This window comes from Phaenicophaeus curvirostris, chromosome 5, assembly GCF_032191515.1.
Source record: "Phaenicophaeus curvirostris isolate KB17595 chromosome 5, BPBGC_Pcur_1.0, whole genome shotgun sequence".
In the NCBI taxonomy this organism is placed as follows: Eukaryota; Metazoa; Chordata; class Aves; order Cuculiformes; family Cuculidae; genus Phaenicophaeus; species Phaenicophaeus curvirostris.
In genome coordinates this window covers 58,267,757-58,274,592 of record NC_091396.1, presented here as the reverse complement: position 1 = coordinate 58,274,592, position 6,836 = coordinate 58,267,757, and positions in this window count along the sequence as shown.

Sequence of the window (6,836 nt, the reverse complement as noted above, 5' to 3'; positions counted from 1 at the left end):
TCAGAGGGCTGGAGCAGCTCTGCTATGAGGGCAGGCTGAGAGAGCTGGGGCTGTTCAGCCCGGAGAGGAGAAGGCTCCAAGGAGACCTTATAGTGACCTTCCAGTACCTGAAAGTAGCTACAAAAAAGTTGGAAGGGACTGTTCTTAAAGTGCTGTGGTGATAGGACAAGGGGGAACGGGTATAAATGGAGAGGGGCAGATTTAGGCTAGACATGAGGAGGAATTTCTTCACCATGAGGGTGGTGAGACACTGGCACAGGTTGCCCAGGGAAGCTGTGGCTGCCCCATCACTGGAGATGTTCAAGGACAGGTTGGATGGAGCTTTGGGCAGCCTGATCTGGTAGGAGGTGTCCCTGCCCATGGCAGGGGGGTTGGAACTAGATGATCTTTAAGGTCCCTTCCAACCCAAACGGTTCTATGATTCTATCATCCTGCTTCATGCCCAAGGTGAAGTGCCTTCCCTGGAGTGGGGTTTGTGGTGCTCCTAGGAGACACTAACATTGTCAAGCCACCTTCGGTATGATGGTTGCAAGTTCCTGCCTAGGGACTGGGAGACACAGGCTTCCTTACTTACCCCAAAGCCTCTTTGAACCTTGCAGAAGGGACATTTGTCTTCCTTATTTCTTAGGCACCCACATCTCTGGGCATGGAGGTTTGTTGAGCCTGTTGCACTGGGATAGCATGTGTGCCCAGGACAATTTCTAATTTGTATCTGATAGCTGTGATCTAATTAAAATGGCAAAAAAAAGGTCCCGAGTCTTAAAATTGAGCATGAACAGTGAGCTTTTATAGTGCAGCTGATGCCCACACTTGGTGCCTGTGTGGCTGCATAACTTTTGGGGGGCTATGCACTTTTGGGGGGCTATGCAGGCCCAGCACAAGGTCTTCCTCCAGCAGCAGACGTGGTCTGGGGCCAACATTTGTGCACCTGGCTGAGCGGATGTGATGCTGGAGAGTAGACGCTTCTCCCAGTCTGTGCCATTTTGGGAGACATCCTGCCCCTCGAGGCTGCTGCTTTCTGCTCTGAGACTCTATCCCCCAAAAGACCATGGTAGCTGGGAGAAAAACTTTCCCCTCCAACATCTCCCAAAACAGGAAGCAGAAGCGGAGGGGCCACCCAGATGGACAAACCCATGATCTCTGGTCTCTGGAAAACAACGATTCATCTCAGGCTAGCCCGTAGCAGAGCTGGGCGCGGGATCCCCTTTTGGGATTGCTCCAGGGTTGGATTCCCCTGCTGCTTGATAACTGGTGGCCAGAAGCAACAGTTGTCATGAGATAGAAATGCTAGCTGCCGTGTCAGTTTGAAAATCGTTGGAAACAGGAAATTGTGTGAGATTTGGCCCCGAAATGCAGTAACTTTCTTTGTGCTTCATTGCCTCCTCCAATGGCAACATGAAGGGGAGAGGTGAGATTTGCAGTCTGCAGTTAAAGCTGGTTTGGGGGCAGCACAGCGCAGCTGGAGGTGAGCTTGATGCTGCATCCAATGAATCTTTTGAGCAGGAGGCAAAGAGACATAGTTCCTGGGGTTTACACACACACATAGGTCTTGGCATGGCCAGCCAGGCAGAATTCATGGCTGATTGAAGGCAGAGGATGCTGTTCTGGATGCAGGGAGGACCCTGGGGCTGGTTCACTTCTCATGTCCTCAGTTATATGTGTGCTGTGAATCTGCAGCGGGAAGTGACTTTATCTCAGACCCACTGAAACCTCTCTTTAAATATTTAGAGAGTCTTTGCATTTGCCTCAGCAGCAGCACTACTGGTTTATGGGACCAATATCTCATCTCCAGCTTAATTCAGGAGGCCCTGACTGTGGGAGACTCCTGAAGCAAGCGATGTGGGAGACACCAAGAGAGTCTAAGGCTTAGCTGGTGTTAGCAAATGTGCTGCAAATCTGCAGGCAACCTTGGTTGTTTTATTGGGTGAATATCTATACAGAACAGTTATGTGGGTTCCAGTGTTGATTCACACAGAGGAATCTGTTGCCGGGCCTTGTCTTTATCTACCGTAAGTTAACTTCACTGGAGTCAGGAGAACAAGAAGCATCTTGTAATTGGATCTTAAATTAAAAACTAGAGCTTAGGGCAGAGCCCTTATTAACCTGCAACAAATCTGTCATTGCTCTTTGACTTCCTGCTGATACTCTAGCATGACATTGTTCGTCTATGTAGCATGAGTTCTCTGATAAGCATCTTGTAGTTACTTATAGAATGTTGGGTAGTGGCTAACCAAGTTATACCAGGCTGCGCATCTTCTAGGGCCATATGGGAATTGTTCTGTACTCTGTATCTACTCGAGTGTATTGCACAGGGCTGCACTGATGTTCTGTGTTTATAGTTTATGTTATCTGAGAAACTATCATAAATCTGGGGGGGGAGGGGGGTAGCACTTAACTTTCATAATATGTTATGTATTTCTCAGCTGCAGTCTGTGCTTAAAGGAAAGAGGTATTTCAGAGACCTGTGGCTTAATGTAGCAGATGCTTCCTTAAATTTGAATAGTGAACTTCATGGGGTGGATCAGCTTTTCTATTTTGTGCATCAAAGACTTTCTTAGTAGCAGCTCTAAAATCCAAATTTAGCTGGGCAAGAGCCTACAAAGTCAATATTCCTATACTAAAAGAAATGTTGTGAATCCTTTGCAGTAGGCAATGGAAGATTTCTCTTACCTGTAGAAATGAAGAGACTATAAACAAGAGGTGTGGATAAGGAGATTACTTTTAAAGTGAAATACTAATTTCCTCTTTCAGGATGCCAAGAGCTGTTATCCTTTGTTGCCAGGTGAAGGTGCCAGGTGAAGTTACCAGGTGAAGAGCAGATTGATATTGGGGTAAAGGTTTTCTTCCTGGTGCAGGAAGTTTTTCTTCCTGGAATCTATTAATTCAGTATGCTTATTCATTGAATGGTATTGAGATTTTTGTTCAGGCTTGTTTCAATTACTATTATTACTGGACAAAGGAACTGTCAGTTTTTCTGTGGGACTTTCCATGACCTTAATTTATTTGTCCTAAGTAATTCCGGCTGTGCATGTTTCAGTGCTAGGAAGGCAGCAGGTCTGGGTGCAGGTGGCTGGCAGCAGCTCTCTGGATGAGCAAACACTACCCTGTCACTTTCTGTTGGGGATTTGGGAACCATCTCCCAGTGCTGGTGGGGCACATGGACAGGTTGGTGCAGATAGAGCTGACTGAGGCAGAAGTTAAGAGAGTCAGAAACTGCTCTCAGTGTGGAATTTGACTGAGCCGGGTAATGTTCACTCTTCCATGTGACATAAGGGATTGGGAGTGTAGCAACTCAGGGAGGGGGACAGGGAAGGAGGCCACCATGCTGGCTGACCTCCCTGCAGTGCTGGGGGAGGCATGTGAATGAGTGTGTGATGCAGACTGCATCTCCTGTGCTGCTTTTAGCTGATTGCTTCTCTGCTTCTGTGCACAGAAATACCTATTTCTGCTCACTGTGCAATATTTTGATAGAACTGGGAGTATGCGCAAACAGGGTTAACGGAGGAGAATTTGGAGTCCTCATTAAACTATGGGCTAGAAGACCAAGAGGTAACACTAACCATATTTATCCAGGTCTGTCTGGAAGTTTATAAAGTTTGGGGTCAGCAAAAAGGCTGACAGTTTTAATTCTGAAGTCTGACTCAAACCTGCAGTCTGGAGTAATGGCAGCAAGGTTGTGAGGGGCCTCAGCTCCTCTTCGTGAGTAGTGAGACGCAGCAGACCATTAAGTTGTGGAGGAACTTGTTGGCTCAAAAAGCACTGTCACTGCTCAGCAGCTGAGGCAAAACAGCTGGTAACTAGTGAGAGTCGAGAGGAGATGGATCCAGCTCTCAAGGCTGTTGTGCTTTTTAACTTAGACCACTCAGGTCTTAAAAGGATTGCTTGGGTGATGCACTCACCAAAATATGTTACTTCTGATCGATTGAGGTGTCTTCCTTTCCAGCACTCATGATGGCTGCAGGTAATGGAAACAAGGGCTCTTCTCCTCCATCAGCAACTGGGCTCAGAAGAGCTGTGATGATATATCCAAATATCTGCCTTATAGCTTAGGAACAGGGTAGGTGTGATCAGTAGGTACAGAGCATGGGAAATCAGAGGTGAGAGGATCGGAGTTCATATGTAGATTGTGTCACACTGTACTAACCACTGTGGTAAGAGATCCTGTGACAGATGATGACTGCTTCATGTAAAGGACATAAGTGTGTAGTGGTGAGCAAAATGGGGGAGCCAGGACTTCTCCTCCCAGGCAGTACCCAAAATCACTAGGATGAAATTTGCTTCCTCTTGCAGTTTCTCTGTGTGGCAATGAACCAAGAACCTCTTAGATTGCAGCTAAATGAACTGGTTCTGTATGTCCTAGGGCCCAGCTTCAATGGATGAGTGGAGAGTACCTCTTGGTGGGGAAAACTCTGCTGGGACAGAAGTCTTTCAGCCTTTTAGGCTGATGATACTGTTGTTTCTAGCCAGTCTGAGTCATTCTGGTGTCCCTCCCATGGCAGGCAGGTTAGATCTAGGTGATCTTTCAGGTCCCTTCCAACCCAAACTATTCTATGATTTTATATTCTAACCAAGGGAGCTTTAGGAAAAGGGAGGCACAGCAAGCAGAAATTAGTGCATCAGCTCCAGGACAGTCAAGTAGTTAGCAAGTTCACCACAGTATTTAGGGAAACATTTTGTATTTAGATTGAGTTCACATGTGAGATGACAGGATGTAATATCCCATTTTTCATCGTATTTCATCAACTACTTCCCTGGCTCAACTTTGTTTTCATTTATGCTCTGCAGCTCTTGAAAATTATGCATTTATAATGTTTTTTTGCCTCTAAACACCTGTTAATGTATATAAGTATGATATCCCTTGACTTTCAAATGATCACAGAAACACATCAAGGGACAGATGTCTACGGTTCACTTCCTTCTACAATATCCTTTGTCCTTTCCAACACAGGCTCTGTTGCCCCAGGGAAAAGCCTGCCCTTGTGCTGAGAAGATGAATGATGAATACTCATGTTTTTACCCAGTTCTATTCAAGGGAGGTTCATGTTTGAGGTTTGACCTGCAGCAAAGCTGTCATTTGGTGGCATCAATTGTGTGAACACCTTTTGAGAACTTTGCTACTGATGTCACAAACTCACATCATGATAGTTTTACTATCTCCAGACACGTCTGAACTAACCATACGGAGCTTTCCCAGTTTTGGTTTCTAAAGGCATTAAAAATCCTACATGTCTCAGTAATGAAGAATTCAAAACTGGCAGGAATGTCCTAACTCTTCATCAAAGGAAGGGCTTGTATCCAAGTGTGGGCTGCATTCCCACCCTGATATTTCTGCTTGAGGAGTGGTCCATAGCTGAGGTTGGTGACACCTTCACTACAGTATTTCTGGTAGAGAAGGCATCAGTTTCTGAGGGCTCTCTGGCACCCTTCCTGTCATGTTTGTGCGAGGGAGGTATGCATTTTTGAGGTTGGTCTCCCAACCCTCCCCGTGGCGTGGAGACTGGAGGAGGGATCCATATTGGAGGTTTTTGGCTGGACCCAGCTATCCCTGACATGTTCACAGTGGACAGGGGACATCATGTGCAAGAAGTGAGCTCTCCTTGTCCTGACAACCCTGGCAGCTGGGCGTTCCCAGCTTGCTATCCCTAGACCTTCAGCCAAGCAGCTTCGTAGCTTGGGACAAATAGCCCTCCTCCATGAAACGGAGATAGTGAGACTGTCCCTTTGTTTGAAGCCACTTGCAGGCTGATGGGCATCTTCAACATTTGACATGTTCTTCCTTGGGGAGGAGTGGTGGGCACTAAGGGTATAGCTTCTTACTCTTTGCTTGAAGGAAACTGGAAGTGATTTTTGTTGGTGTGGAAGTCCAGTGATCTCAGCACATCTCAGTACAGAGGAGTGGGTTCTCATTCTTCTTGCCATCCTACTCCTGCTGGGCAATGGAGGGCATGTTGTGGGGTCAGAGCACAGAGTTTGGGTCTGGAACAGGACAGGATGAGTCGCTCTGAGCAGATACGCAAGAGCTTGTGGGCTGGGGGAACTTGGGGTGGGGGGGGGAATCTACCTGTGCCACAGACATTTTGGGAAACATTGCTGCTTTTGAGAAGCCTCAGAGACCCTCGGTCAGAAAAGCACTATTGTTCTTATGACCCTGTTTTCAAGGTAATCCAGCACTTCCTACACCATAGTTCTTTATTTTCTCCAGATTACTCTTGCTTCTTTATATAACGCAGCTTCTCAGTTTACAGCTTCTTAATGACCTTGAGGGCTGGGGGGTGTGCTGCATAAACACACAAGGATCAGCTCTCTGCAAAGCCAGCCATGTGTGTGTTTGCACACACACTTGCAAGATGCATGTTGTTTTTCTCACAGTGTTCCTGTGTTAAAAATGGGTCACTAAGAAATGGCTGGTTTTGATGCAGATGCCCTAAGAGGTCAGCACAGCCAGGGTCTGAGGGAAGGCAAAGGAGAACTGCCTCACAAGAAATGGTGCAGGAAGCCACAACCAGGTCAACACCAGACACCCGTGCTCTCCCTGATGTGTGGCTTGGTGGTTCCAGATGTGATAACACAGCTGTGCTGCACGGCACAGGGCTGGGTTGCCCATCTCCTGGTCCTGATGTGCCTGCTCTGCAGTATTAGGTCTTGAATACAAAACCAAGCTTGAGACTAACTCTTGCACTGGGCTGCCTTTAAGTCAAGTAATCCTCCATAGCCACCTCAAAACAAGACCTGTCAGCTGCCCCCTGAGCCCTGGCAATGCCAAAAGCATCCTGTGGCTTCCAGAGCTGCTTCAGCCATGCCAGAGGAGCTACTCGAATGCCTGCTGCCCACGGGTG